This window comes from Somniosus microcephalus, chromosome 14 (assembly GCF_052327205.1).
Source record: "Somniosus microcephalus isolate GS21.2 chromosome 14, FLI_Smic_1.0, whole genome shotgun sequence".
NCBI lineage: Eukaryota > Metazoa > Chordata > Chondrichthyes > Squaliformes > Somniosidae > Somniosus > Somniosus microcephalus.
The window spans coordinates 33,718,671-33,734,664 of NC_141000.1; the positions used below are offsets into that span (position 1 = coordinate 33,718,671).

Genomic DNA, 15,994 nt, shown 5'->3' on the forward strand with positions numbered 1-15,994 from the left:
ATTCGAGTCACTTCGTTTAAATGGTGCAACTTACATCCATGTACTGATGTACAATAAAGAGCACGCCACACTTTCCCACACTGATGGATCATCCGACTTGACTTAACCAAGAGCTCTTCGAACTATCCTCAAGCTTTTTCAACTTCTTCATCTCATTGAAGGTCCTCGAAAATGTGTCCTGATCATAAATGTTCAATGTTTTCAAGTTCTTTAAAAGCCTGACTGCGCATTTACTAAGATAGCAAAAAGTGCAGTGGGCACTTGAAATAATTTGCATCCAGTTTTCAGGGTAGGGCCGCAAACTTGGTTAAACTTCTTTTCACAGCAGCACCCCACAACGCCCCTTCCTACACTCCAGGATCCACCTCCCAATACTCCTACACTCCAGGATCCACCTCCCAATACTCCTACACTCCAGGATCCACCTCCCAATACTCCTACACTCCAGGATCCACCTCCCAATACTCCTACACTCCAGGATCTCCAAGGCTTCTTCAGCAGCACCTCCCAAACCCACGACCTCTTCCACCTAGAAGGACAAGGGCAGCAGGCGCATGGGAACTCCACCACCTCCAAGTTCCCCTCCAAGTCACACACCATCCTGACTTAGAAGTATATCGCCGATCCTTCATCGTCGCTGGGTCAAAATCCTGGAACTCCCTACCTAACAGCACTGTGGGAGCACCTTCACCACACGGACTGCAGCAGTTCAAGGCGGCGGCTCACCACCACATTCTCAAGGTCAATTAGGGATGGGCAATAAATGCTTGCCAGCGACGCCCACATCCCATAAACGAATTTTAAAAACTCCCTCTGGATCCTGGACTTTTAACACACCTATAAAAGCTTGTAATAAAAATGCAATTTCAATGAGTCCATTATCATAAAGCAGCACCACTAATGTACGTCACACAACATAAAACAACAGATTCTTTGATTCACTGTGAGCATGCCATGGAAAATCAGCGAGATAATATTAGAAGTCTTCAGTATAATGAGCACTGTCACACACTTCCTGCAACACTGCACTACATGCCTCTGTCACTTTTAATCATAGCGATTTATCATTCTAACCAAATTTATTCTCATGTCAGCAAATTTCCTTTATATAGCTCTGACTGGCTCCATGCTTCCCAACTCTAACTCACCATTGGGCTTCTCTCCGCCAACAGCCTGCTCCACCTGCCTAGCTGCCAGTCACCACCAGTGTACAGACTACACGGATTACACAGGGTTAGCAGATCAACACAGAGATCGTTGGCCGGACGCCACAAATATAATCACAAGAGGTTAGGGGGAAAAAATCACCAAGGGTGACCAGAATGTGGAATTCTCTTGCACAAACTGTTGTTGGTGCAGAATCCATAAATGTAAAGGGGAATTAGATAGTTGCTTGACAAGGAGGAATTGAGAGCAAACAGAAGAGTGTGATTGGACTTGTGGCTCGAGTGGAGAAAAACACCTGCAGAGGCTGAATGGGCTGTTTCAGTGATGTAATGTTCAATGTTCCTGTGTGTTTTGGCAGGCTATTCGATCAGAACGATATCACAGCCAAACCCAAACCTGTCTGCCATTGTCGACTTTCCAGCAGGATGACTGGCTGGTGGCCAAAAGCAAGAAGCCTGGCTTACTTTCACCTCCTCATTCCAAGTGTAGCCTCACAATGCCAGCTTGGTTAAGGTTGGCTAACTCAGCTCAGCAGACCTTCTTGGTTTGTGCTGCACTTACTTGCTAGGCCATCAGGGGGAGCGCCACCTTCACGGCACACAGCTGATCTGTTCACTGTGATCACACAGGTCGACTCAGAGCAACAAGAGTTCACAACAAGTTTAGTGCTAAATCTTCAGGGGCATGGCAAGGAAGTGGAGGCAAAAGCATTTAAATAAAAAAGGACTCAAAACAATGGTAGAAGAGACAAATAAAGTCAGAATCAAGACATTTCTCCCTGATTAGTGACCAAACACTGAATCCATAGCTCAGACGCAGCCTCAAGCTGGTATACAGCATTCCATTTCAAATTTCAGGCGAGGTCTAAGCTTGTGCATCACGGTCAAGTCCAGGCTCGTGCTGTGGCTGTTCATAGATCTCGGTGCATTCCTGCTCACTTGTACTGGTGTGCAAGAATAAAACCCAGCAATTTCCAAGTAATCAGCAGTGGCCCATAAAGTCACAACAGGAATTTGTCCTTTTTTAGGTCACTTCAGCCAAACTCAGAGGGTGAACAGGGGGAAAGGACAATCGCCTGGTTTCCTCACTGCAGCCGGGAAACTAACCACCGGCAATTAGGCACAAGTGGCACGACAGCATACACGGGAAGTGCCATTTAGCTAACAATCTGGACCGCTACGTTTCATTTACTAGTGCTCCTGAACTTTGTACATGAAACCAGCGATTGGTTTGGCAAAGTGACGATGTACCACAATCCAAGCTTTGCGTTATCATAAACTGGCAAAAGTTAGCACTGGCACAGGGGATGTTAAATGGCTCGATTCATGCCCTCACTTCTAGTATTGCAACTCAGTGTGGGAATCATTCACAGGAAGTCCTTCTGAAGAAACACCAACAAAGTATATTTGAGAATTAGTAAGAACACGGTGCAGAAACATCTAACTACACACACTGCAGAGCAATTGTTTTAGTCAATTGAACCGAGGAAGATATTCAACTAAAATTAAATGCGACAACTAACTTAAAACTAACATTTACGATAAAGATGAAAAGTAACATTAAAATGATTTTCAGGGCTAAAAGTACAGTGGTCAGTCATGCTCAACTTTTAGAACGGATGGTGGAACAAGTTTTGTAAAAACTTCCTGATTGCAGAGAGAAACACAAACTAGATTTTTAACCAAACTTCCCCGCCCCCAGACTAAAACGTGACTAAAACTTAGGAACAAAAGATGAGATCAAAATGAATGTATTGCTTCCAGTAACCAAAACAAGACTAAAACTCAAGATGCAGAGATGAGTAAAACTAAAATGCTTTTATTTCCAGGATTACAACACTGTTGGAGCTATTGAAAATGGCTGAGGTGTTTCATCATTCATTGTGTGGGTTTGCTATTTTCATTAAGCGGGTGAGTAATTAATTTCTTTTGGATGTTCCAAAATACACACAAATTTATTCATAAGCATCATATAAAAGGCTATACTGTCGAACTGCAGAACCCAACTAAAGGTGGTTGTGCAGAATGCCCCAATAATTGAATGTTTAATACAGGCCTCCGTTTATCTCCTGACCTCCAATTCTGGCATCTTGCGCACCCTCAATTTTAATCGCTCCATCATTGGCGGCCGTGCCTTCAGCTGCCAAGGCCCTAAGCTCTAGAATGCCCTCCCTAAACCTCTCCACCACTCTACCTATCTCTCCTCCTTTAATACGCTCCTTATGACCTACCTTTTGACCAAGCTTTTGGTCACCTGTCCGAATAGCTCCTTATGTGGCTCGGTATCCAATTTTGTCTGTGAACGCTCCTGTGAAGCACCTTGGGAGGCTTTACTACGTTAAAGGTGCTATATAAATGCAAGTTGTTGTTGTTGACCTGCTGCTTATCAACAGTCACTGGGAGAAGTTACAGCAAATTGAGTTCCCCTCATCTCCCAATCTTTTTTAGGATTTCCAAACAGTCAAGATGACAGCTGCTAGTCAGTGATGCAGACACATACAGCAGTGCTGTGGGTGACACTGTTACATCTAGCTGTTCAACAACAACCCGTGTCAGCAAACTCTGACCAGCGAGCACTACCACCAAATCCTCAACCGGAGAACAGCAATTCCTCTCCGCTCTGGCTGCCATTTTAATTTAGTATTTGCAAACTATGGCCAATTTACTCAGTAGCATAAAACATAAAACAATTCACACCTAAATCCTTTTGAAACTAAACTGCACACATCTCAAATGCCAGCTAAGCTAACATGGATATGAATTACCAACTTCTTCTGTCCCCTTGGATACATCAGTCCATCCTTGGTCTGCCTCCGGTGTAATTGTGGAAAGAAGATGGGCAGTGCCTTGCCCAGCTCATAGAATTACATAGAATTTACAGCCAGAAACAGGCCATTTGGCCCAATTAACATAAGAACATAAGAAATAGGAGCAGGAGTAGGCCAATCGGCCCCTCGAGCCTGCTCCACCATTCAATAAGATCATGGCTGATCTGATCCGAACCTCAAATCTTCTATCACTCTGCATCCACCCGAACCCATGTGATCTCCCGGGAGAGGCGAAAAACCAGGTAAAGACCCAATGGCCAATTTGGGAGAAAAAAATCTGGGAAATTCCTCTCCGACCCATCTAGGCGATCGAAATTCTTCCAGGAGATCACTTTGTCCCTATATTTTCTACAGTACTTACCTTCTGTAAAGGCGATCTCCACCCCAGCCAGGAACAGGAATAAAACCATCTCCTGAAATCTAACAGAATTAGAACACAGTAGGAGCAGAACCAGGCTACACGGCCCCTGGGCCCACTCCACTACCCACAGGGCCATGACCATTCCGAACCTAGACTCATGTCCAATTTCCTGCCCGCTCCCCGTAACCCTTAATTCCCTTTACTTCTAGGAAACTATCTATTTCTGTTTTAAATTTATTTAATGATGTAGCTTCCACAGCTTTCTGGGTCAGCAAATTCCACAAGCCTACCACCCTCTGAGTGAAGAAGTTTCTCCTCATCTCAGTTTTGAAAGAGCAGCCCCTTATTTTAAGATTATGCCCCCTAGTTCTAGTTTCACCCATCATTGGGAACATCCTCACCGCATCCACCCGATCAAGCCCCTTCACAATCTTATATGTTTCAATAAGATCGCCTCTCATTATTCTGAACTCCAATGAGTAGAGTCCCAATCTACTCAACCTCTCTTCATATGACCACCCCATCATCCCCGGGATTAACCGAGTGAACCTTCTTTGTACTGACTCGAGAGCAAGTATGTCTTTTCTTAAGTATGGACACCAAAACTGTACGCAGTATTCCAGGTGCGGTCTCACCAATACCTTGTACAACTGCAGCAATACCTCCCTGTTTTTGATCTGTGCCGGTGTTTATGTTTCACACAAGCCTGCTCCCACCCTACTTCATCTAACCTGATCAACATATCCTTCTATTGCTTTCTCCCTCATGTACTTATCTAACTTCCCCATAAATGCATCTATAATATTTGCCTCAACTACTCCATGTAGTACCAAGTTCCACATTCTAATCACTCTCTGGGTAAATAAGTTTCTCCTGACTTTCCTATTGGAATTATTGGTGACTATCTTATATTTATGGCCCTTAGTTTTGGACTCCCTCAGAAGTGGAAACAGCTTCTCTACATCTACTCTATCAAACTCTTTCATAATCTTAAAGACCTCGATTAGGTCACCCCTCAGTCTTCTCTTTTCTAGAGAAAAGAGCCCCAGCCGGTTTAGTCTTTCCTGATAGTTGTAACAGCTCAGTTCTGGTATTATCCTTGTAAATCCTTCTTCTGCATCTTTTCCAGTGCCTCTTTATCGTTTTTATAATATGGAGATGAGAACTGTGCACCGTACTCTAAGTGTGGTCTAACCAAGGTTCTATACAACCACACGTGCTGTCACCCCTTCACTGTGAAGCGCTGGTTGCAATGCTGCTGATCCACGGCAGAGAGAATGCTTCACCCCTTTGGGTAAAAGGTTTAGAGAGGGGTAGCACTGGAGATGGAGGAGAAAGTGGTCAACATTTATAGATGTCTCCCACTGTGCTCACTCAGGATGAGATCCTGTATCAGTGACAGTCAGGGCAATGACAATGTCCCAGACTCCTCCATCACAATCCCTGGGTATGTCCTGTTCCACCAGCAGGACAGACCCACCAGAGGAGGCGGCACAGTGGTTTATGGGAGTCCTCAACATTAACTCCAGACCCCATGAAGTATCATGGCTTCAGGTCAAGCATGAGCAAGGAAACCTCCTGCTGATTACCACCTACCGCCCTCCCTCAGCTGATGAATCAGTACTCCTCCATGTCGAACACCACTTGGAAGAAGCATTGATGGTAGCAAGGGCGTAGAATGTACTCTGGGTGGGGGACTTCAATGTCCATCACCAAGAGTGGCTCGGTCGCACCACTACTGCCCGAGCTAGCCGAGTCCTGAAGGACACAGCTGCCAGACTGGGCCTGCAGCAGGTGGTGAGAGAACCAACACAACTACACACATGCTAAACAATGAAAGCAGCATGCTATAGCCAGAGCCAAGTGATCCCACAACCAACGGATCAGATCAAAGCTCTGCAGTCCTGCCACATCCAGTCGTGAATGGGGTGGACCGTTAAACAACTAATGGAAGGAGGCAGCTCCAGGAACATACCCATCCTCAATGATGGCAGAGCCCAGCACACGAGTGCAAAAAACAAGGCTGAAGCCAAAATAAACATTTGCAACCATCTTCAGCCAGAAGTGAATAATCCATATCGGCCTCCTCCTGAGGTCCCCACCATCACAGAAGCCAGCCTTCAGCCAATTCGATTCACTCCATGTGATATCAAGAAATGGTTGAGCGCACTGGATACAGCAAAGGCTATGGGCCCTGACAATATCCCGGCTGTCGTGCTGAAGACATGCGCTCTAGAACTAGCCGCACCTCTAGCCAAGCTGTTCCAGTACAGCTACAACACTGGCATCTATCCGACAATGTTGAAAACTGCCCAGGTATGTCCTGTCCACAAAAAGCAGGACAAATCCAATCTGACCAATTAACACCCGATCAGTCGACTCTCAATCATCAGCAAAGTGATGGAAGGTGTCATCGACAGTGCCATCAAACAGCACTTACTCACCAATAACCTGCTGACTGATGCCCAGTTTGGGTTCCCCCAGAACCACTCGGCTCCGGGCCTCATTACAGCCTTGGTCCAAACATGGACAAAGAGCTGAATTTCAGAGGCGAGGTGAAAGTGACTGCCCTTGACATTAAGGCAGCATTTGACCGAGTGTGGCATCAAGGAGCCCGAGTAAAATTGAAGTCAATGGGAATCAGGGGATAAACACTCCATTGGGTGGAGTCATACCTAGCACAAAGGAAGATGGTTGTGGTGGTTAAAGGTTAATCAGCTCAGCCCCAGGACATCGCTGCAGGAGTTCTTCAGGGCAGTGTCCTAGGCCCAACCATCTTCAGCTACTTCATCAATTACCTTCCCTCCATCATAAGGTCAGAAGTGGGGATGTTCACTGATGACTGCAGTGTGTTCAGTTCCATTCGCAACTCCTCAGATAATGAAGCAAGGCCTGGACGACATTCAGGCTTGGGCTGACAAGAGGCAAGTAACATTCGCGCCACACAAGTGCCAGGCAATGACTATCTCCAACAAGCGAGAGTCTAACCACTGCCCCTGGACATTCAAAGACATTACCATCGCCGAATCCCCCAACATCAACATCCTGGCAGTCACCATCGACCAGAAACCTAACTGGGCCAGCCACATAAATACTGTGGCTACAAGAGCAGGTCAGAGGCTGGGTATTCTGCAGTGAGTGTCTCACCTCCTGACTCCCCAAAGCCTTTCCACCATCTACAAGGCACAAGTCAGGAGTGTGATGGAATACTCTTCCACTTGCCTGAATGAGTGCAGCTCCAGCAACACTCAAGAAGTTTGACACCATCCAGGACAAAGCAGCCCACTTGATTGGCACCCCATCCACCACCTTAAACATTCACTCCCTCCACCATCGGCACACCATGACTGCAGTGTGTACCATCTACAAGATGCATTGCAGCAACTCACCAAGGCTTCTTCAACAGCACCTCCCAAACCCACGACCTCTACCACCTAAAAGGACAAGGGCAGCAGGCGCATGGGAACTCCACCACCTCCAAATCACACACCATCCTGACTTGGAAATATATCGCTGAACCTTCATCGTCGCTGGGTCAAAATCCTGGAAATTCCCACAGCACTGTGGGAGTACCTTCACCACGCGGACTGCAGCGGTTCAAGAAGGCGGCTCACCACCACCTTCTCAAGGGCAACTAGGGATGGGCAATAAATGCTGGCCTTGCCAGCGACGCCCACATCCCAGGAATGAATAATTAAAAAAAACACAGCTTTGACTGCTCGATCCACCACACACCCAGAAGAGTCGAGCAAATATGTTTCCCCTTCCCTAACACCAGCCACAGGTGAGCACTGATGGCAGCATGCATTCACCTGGTACACTGGTGCGTTGAGGGTGCTTTTGAAGGAGGGAGACAGAGGAAAGCAAGACATAAGGTCAGGGAGATAGTTCCAAAGCATGGGGACATGAAGTCTCTAACACCGAGACTGGAAGCTTGCAGCAGTGTAGTACATATGCTCATTATCCAAAAAGCCTATAACTGCAACTTACACTGTGCTCTCACATAACAAATATCCCTTTGCAAGGGGAGCTGCTAACACCTCGCAGGGAGAAGGGAAGAGGCTCATTTTCGTCAGGTAATGAGAGCCCAGTGGGCTGAAAGTGTTTATTTTATTTCACTCGTCTCCACCGCTCTGCTCCCACCAGAAGGGCGAAGGGGAGAGGTGAAGGCAAGGGGGAGGAGCGAAGGTGAGGGCAAGGCGAAGGGAGGGGCCCAGCAAGAGGGGCCGGGGAGGGGGAGGGGCAGGAGGGGAAGGGAGGGAAAAGGGCCTCCAGGTCAGAGAGATCTTTGGTAAAATCAAATAGGGAATTGCTATGACCAGACTAATGGTGAGAATTCTCAGCTTCCTGACCTACTGAAAATGCTGACCCACAGCTGCCCTTTTTGCTCCACCTATCAGCCGTGCAGTGCCACCAGGTCCCTCGGTTATCGCTTCAAGCAATGCTTCAAACACAGCTCCCTTCCAAGATCAGCAGCTGCCAAAGTACAACGCGACTCTTTCTTTTCACACAGATCAAGCTGGAAGCCATTAACCTTGCAGTTTTCTTTGCAACTTAAGAATCAATCTACTCTGAGCTTTAACAAACAGCTATGGGCAGGAAGTGGGTCGCAGGAACAATACTGATTACAGCAGGGCTAAAAATACTACTACACAAGGAAACGGGATTGTGAGGCACTGCCTTTCTGTAAATCATTTTAAAGCAAGAACATCAATACTGATCTGTTAAGGAAACTTCAGCCACATTCACACACACTCGCACTGACTTCTCGAGAATGGAACATTTTTTACTAACAGTGGTTTGCAGACTCCCATCTCCAGTCTGGTACAGATCTGGACAAGTAAAAATAGACTGTTTCACCCTTACAGTAAAGCCTTTCATGGATGCAGGTGAATTTCTGTAGTGAATGAATTACACTTCAGGAAAAGCACAGAAAATACAAGTAGTGTTTTTTTTGCTAAACCTGAAAAGTACTGTGTCTAGCTGTGGGCTGACCAAGCAGAGCGCAGGAAGAATCTTTTCAATGTTGTAGTGAAGTTTCAACACCGTTCTGGACAAACCAACCAAGTGGCACAAAGTGCGTGAATACAGCCCCACTTCCAGCAAGCACCTAGGAGACAGAACACTTCCCAAGCAGACCTCAAGGAAGCGTTCCCAGCACATAAGGGAGCATGCTACAGCTGTACTTTATCCTTGAAAATGAGTCGGGGCTGTGCTTCTGTATTGCTGCATGCTAATAACTTCATAAAATGTTAGCATTCCTCCTACAAATATGAGAGGTGTCAGTTCAAGGGAATGATTAATTTTACTTCGGCCCTTTATGATCAGCACAATACTTGGTTCCATCAGTACACGCTGCATTAACACTTAGATCCCAGGGCAAGAGATTGATGTTCTAGCCCGCAGTATCAACCAGTTCCACAATACTACCAGCTTTTACCATACTGAGATTTGGGGGGGGAATAACCAGTGTCATACTGCAGTGGGTGCAGCCCTTTTAGAGGAGAGGGGATTTACATAGCAAGGGAAACAGAAACTGAGTTTCAACCTTGACTGGAAGATTTGGAAAGTCCCAGGGCTGTTCCCACATTGCCAGTCACTGCTGCTAGACCAGAAGCGTTTCACCACACCAGTAAAACAGGATTAGCAAACTAGATTTTTTTTTAAATCAGGTCAAAACAAAAATCTGTCACATCATCACAGTAACGAAAAAATGTTTCCCTCCATCACATGCTCACACAAGTATTGTGTCTCTCGGGAAACGGACCAAACTGGCTGCTTTTGCTAATTTCCTATTTTAGCAATGATATTGAGAAGCTTAGCAACCTGCATTTATATAATGCTCTTAATATAAACAGCATACCACTGCACTTCACAGGTAGGTGATGAGCAGAAGGGAGAGCTAAGATGGCCAACTGAAGACCAAGAGATGGGTTTGGAGAAGGTTTTTATTGAAAGAAGAGGGAGGTGGAGGGGCTTAGGGAGGGAATTCCAGAGCATGGGGTCTACACAGCAGAAGGCTCTGCCACCAATGGGAAGAGAGGGGAGGATGCACTAAAGGACAAATTCAGAGAACAAGCTAATCAACTTGTATTTATACAGCACCTTTCACAACCTCAGGGCATCCCAAAGCGCCTTATATAGGAACATAAGAACAGGAGGAGGCCATTTAGCCCCTCGAGCCTGCTCCGCCTTTCAATGAGATCATGGCTGATCTGCAACCTAACTCCATATACTATCCGCCTTTGGCCCATATCCCTTAAGTTAACAAAAATCTACCAATCTCACATTTAAAATTAACAATTGATCTGCCGTTTGCAGAAGAGAGCTCCAAACTTCTACCACCCTGTGTGTAGAAGTGTTTCCTAATTTCACTCCTGAAAGGTCTGGCTCCAATTTTTAGACTATAGCCCCTAATCCTAGAATCCCCAACCAGCGGAAATAGTTTCTCCCTATCTACCCTATCTGTTCCCCTTAATATCTTGAAAACTTCAATCAAATCACCCCTTAACCTTCTAAATTCCAGGGTAAAAAACCCTAATTTGTGTAATCTCTCCTCGTAACTTGACCCTTTAAGTCCTGGTATCATTCTGGTAAACCTACGCTGCACTCCCTCCAAGGCCAATATATCCTTCCTAAGGTGTGGTGCCCAGAACTCTAGGTGTGGTCTAACCAGGGTTTTGTCTAGCTGCAGCATAACTTCTACCCCCTTGTATTCGAGTCCTTGAGATATAAAGGCCTTTATTCCATTTGCCTTTTTGATTATTTTCTGTACCTGTTCATGACATTTTAATGATCCTAGTACCTGGACACCCCCGCCCCCCCCCCACGTCTCTACGTCTCTTTGGACCTCCACTGTTTTTAGCTTTTCACCATTTAGAAAGTACTCTATGCTATCCTTTTTCGGTCCAAAGTGGATGACTTCATATTTGCCTACATTGAAATCCATTTGCCACAGTTTTGCCCATTCACTTAATCTGTCGATATCCCTTTGTCATTTTATGCTTTCTGCCTGCAATGCCACCTATCTTTGTGTCATCGGCAAATTTGGATATATGACTTTCTATGCCATCATCTAAGTCGTTAATAAATACTGTGAATAGTTGAGGTCCCAACACAGATCCCTGTGGGACACCACTGGTCACATCCTGCCAATTTGAGTACCTACCCATTAATCCTACTCGCTGTCTCCTGCCGCTCAGCCAATTTCCTAACCAGGTCAATAATTTGCCCTCAATTCCATGGGCTTCTACCTTAGTTAACAGTCTCTTATGTGGGACTTTATCAAATGCCTTCTGGAAGTCCATATAAATAATCTCCATAGTCATTCCCCTGTCTGCTACTTTAGTCACCGCCTCAAAAAATTCAATCAGGTTGTCAGGCATGACCTACCTTTCACAAATTCATGCTGGCTCCCTCTAATCAACTGAAAATTTGAGGTGTTCAGTCACCCTATTCTTAATTACAGACTCTAGCAATTTCCCGACAACAGATGTTAGGCTAACTGGTCTATAATTCCCTGGTTTCCCTCTCTCGCCATTCTTAAATAGCGGAGTGACATGCATAATTTTCCAAGTTAAAGGAACAGTTCCTGAATCGAGACGAAGTACTTTTGAAGTGGTCACAAACCTCACAGTGCAAGGATACACATAGCTACAGGTACAATGAAACATTACAAGACTGCAAAGCATGGATTTCCATGAACCGTGTTAGATTCTGTAATTTAATTGAAGTTGAACACTACGATTGACCTTACAGACAGAGACCCCCAATTTGCATAACCTGTCCAATTTAAAACAAGAGTGGGTCTGCTGAATGCCACAGACCCTCAGACCAAACTCCACCTGGTTCCTCTGAAACTGTACACCAGAAATGCATCTCCCAAATAAAGCCCCAAGTGCACCTGTTTGAACATGTCCTTCAAAGCAGCAGCTCATCCTGGCTCTCAGTGAACGTGATGAGGGGTTAGGGTAGCCAGCAGATAATGCTCTGCAAGTGACAGGTGCACGTCTGAAGTGAGATTCATCAAAGACTCCTGATTGTACGAAAGCAGCCCGGTGAGACGCTGAGAGGAGACTCGGTGACTCTAGGTTCCTTGCCCAAGGGAGCAATTACACACTCTGCATCACACTGATGCTGAAGTTAGTATGTAAACATTTTATGAGTCTGATGAGTGATCTGACTCCCAATCACACTGGGAGCTGGAAAATGAATCTCCCCCCCACCCCCAGCAGTTGTGGTTTCAAATTCTTCTCATCTATCTTGAGCTGCCTTATAACCCTGAGATATTGGGACATCACAGGGCTTGAAAACCAGCTTCAGAAAGAGGTTGTGTGAAATAGTTTGGAACAGCCAGTACAAGTCAATTCTCCAAACCCACACTGAGCTGCAGCGTGAATTGCTCTGTTTGCTCGGCACAGTGCAAGCAGAGCAATGCCCACTTCAAACCTTTTTGTTCCTCATTTTAATTTTGTTTGAATCACCAAAAACAGCTCGTAAGTTTTTAACGGTTCATTAATTGTGAACTTTCCCCCTTGACCCTGCTTCTCCCGCTTTCCTGCAAACTGATGTGTTCTACATCAGGGGTTCGCAACCCTTTTGCTTCTGAACCCCGCCCCCCCCCAACCCCATGTTATAAAAATTCCATGGACCCCCTGTAACACAACAGAAGTATTTTTTTTGTATAAAAATTAGTTATACAATTAAACATATATTTATATATTGAGGCTAACATCACTTCCCCTTCCCCCGACCTGTACAGACTCGCTCTTTGTCCTGAAGGATAGCCCAAGGGGTTTTCCTCAGAATGGAGTCCACCAAACCTGCTATCTGAGACTAGAGACGAAGAAAAGAAAGATCTCACTTTTATATAGAACCTCTCCCGTCACCAGAAGGGCCCAAAGTGTTTCACAGACCATGGATTGTTTCTGAAGTACCAACACTGTTTTCACAGAATCACAGAAACCCCACAATGCAGATAGAGGCCATTTCGGCCCATCGAGCCTGCACCGACACATATCCCACCCGATCCCCGTAACCCCTACACCAACACATATCCTACCCTATCCCCGTAACCCCACGTATTTAATCCCCCTAACACTAAGGGTCAATTTATCATAGCCAATCAACCTAACCCGCACATCTTTGGACTGTGGGAGGAAACCGGAGCACCCGGAGGAAACCCACGCAAACACGGGGAGAATGTGCAAACTCCATACAGACAGTCGCCCGAGGCCGGATTCGAACCCGGGTCCCGGGTTTTGTAGGAAATGCGGCTGCTAATTTACTCACAGCAAAGTGTCACAAAAAGCAAATGAGATTCGACAGGATGGGGAGTTTCTGGTCATGTTGGATGAGAAAGTGATCTTGGTCCAAGACACAGGAGAACTCCCAGCTCTTCAAATAATGCCACCAGATGTTTCCTGCCCCATGAACAGGTAGACAGGGTCTCCGTTTAACATTTCACCCAAAACATCACACCTCCAACAGTGCAGCATTCCCCCAGTGCTGGGCTGTATGTACTGGAGTGGGGCATCAACCCACAACTTGTTCACTCAACTCCCAAATGAGCCAAATTGACACCCAGCTACTGACAATTGATTATTTCACCGCGTGCATCCTCTACTTAGTCCGTGTTCTCACCTCCTGATCTCTATGAAGGCTGCAGAATTATTCTAATTACAAAAAACTATTTTAAAACCATTTTGATCCCATTCCTCCCCTCAGGTTATGAAAAGCTAACTCATGACTGGGGACCAATTCCATAGACACCTCCAGTATCGCTCCCAATTCACCATCCTTCATCTGTGAGACTGAACAGTGAGTGTGGGGGAAAGGGAGTGAAGGAGCTTGCGTTCCTGTCCTCACACACTTTGCAGCAGGGAGCAGCAACTGTGATTTTCCCCTCCGGAGTACTTGGGCATGAAGGCCAAATACAGAGTCTCCCAACTGGGTAAATGCTCTGGCTGAGATCCGCCCACTCGGCACCGGCCAGTAATTTGTGCTTTTATTGATGGTCTGCTTGGATCAGCGTACAACACCTGCTCCCTCTACCTGCTCAGGTAGCCACTAAACAATCGGGGGATTTACCTGTGGAACTGATTTAGATTAAATTCTTCAGTCTGTCTTACAATCTCACAATCATCGTCATTCAACCAATCAAACCATGACGTTCAAACAGAGAATAAAATAGTTTAAAAAACTGTCCAAACATTGACTGCTGAGAGATCAGAGAAATTTACCAGCGAAAGCTCCAACATACGGCCCTGGAGGAGCAGGGCTTGACTGAGTCAGCACCAGGAATCCAAAAACCAAGAGCAGCGCTTTCATCATCTTCTGCGGAGTTCCTCAGCGTCATCAAATCCAGACCCCCGGTTGAGAACCCCTATTCTGCATCCCTCCAATAGATAGGAATATTTACTCACTGCCCAGTATCTGCAGAAGAAGTACTTGCATTTATATAACACTTCATCACATTTTGTCAATACCTTTCATAGTGCTTCAATGAATCATTTTGGAGTGCTGGTGCTGCATTGTTGGGAGCAGTGTAGAGAAAGCGTCACCCTGCGTCTGGTTATGCTATTGGGAGTGCTAGACACAGTTGGTGTTAAAAGTGCTTTAAAAAATTCCATTCAGCAAAACTCACATTCCTTAACTTGATGAGTCATTTAAAAAAAAATCCAATCCTTCATCAAAGATATCTATTTATATCCATGTACAGCTCCTGCTGCCCTGCTCATGGTGGGTCAAGGGTCACAGTGTTGCAAGGGAAGTGGGGAGAGTGACCATTGCAAGTTAGAGAATTTGAAAAGAAGTTTGTAAGAGTTCGACCCAGAGACAGTGAAGCAATTGTTTCTTCATTGGCTCCTGAAAAATAATCAATCAGTGCTTTCCAAATAAACAGATACATTGTTTATGTGTACAACTGTCATCTTTGAATTCTCGGTATAAACAAGGTAGCTTCAGTAACCATTTAGCATACATCAGAAAATACAAAGATTTCACTCTATGTCACGGACCCTCTCTGAGCCCCTCTCAAGTAAAAATAGGCACTTGAAAATAGTGTTCTTGTCAAACTTACTTCAAAGATCTAACTGTTCATTTTAAAGTAATGTGAACAAACAAACCAATAATTACTGTTGGAGCCTGAAGGAAGACATATTTTGAGTGTTGTACATATTACTCGAGGGAATCCCTATAGTGCAGGTGCTCAGACTACAGCAAGCTGGAAATTGCAAGCATAGGTGGAGCTGTTAATTCTCTTTCCTGTCAGAGTACAGTAATAGATTCTGGAAGAATATGAACTCAAAGCCCAAGCTTTCCAGAGAGGCTGCTTGCAATCTCAGAGTAAAAATGACTTTTTCCAAAGACACAAAAGGATTTTCTTGGCAAGTTTAATAATGTTATTGTGAACCTCCATTATTGAGAAATCCTATTTTCAATGTTTGATATCCTGCGTAGTGGCTGCCTGAACAACAAAATGGCAGCTAAGAAAAAGGTTGAAAAAATATTCCGAGCGATATGATTGGCACGGTTTCTGGTCATGTTCGAGTTGCTCCTTTCAAATTACCCACAAACTGAGTTCTGGTTTGTTACCGTAAAACAAAATGAAATACTTGAGAATTCTTGTCACACTGCAC

The 15,994-nt window shown here is 45.3% G+C and overlaps 1 protein-coding gene across 6 annotated transcripts in view; it reads right to left on the reverse strand.

Annotated features, from left to right (window-relative positions):
• Positions 1 to 15,994, reverse strand: part of lrch1 (leucine-rich repeats and calponin homology (CH) domain containing 1) — a 247,116-nt gene that overhangs the window by 195,014 nt on the left and 36,108 nt on the right. The window lies entirely within an intron of this gene.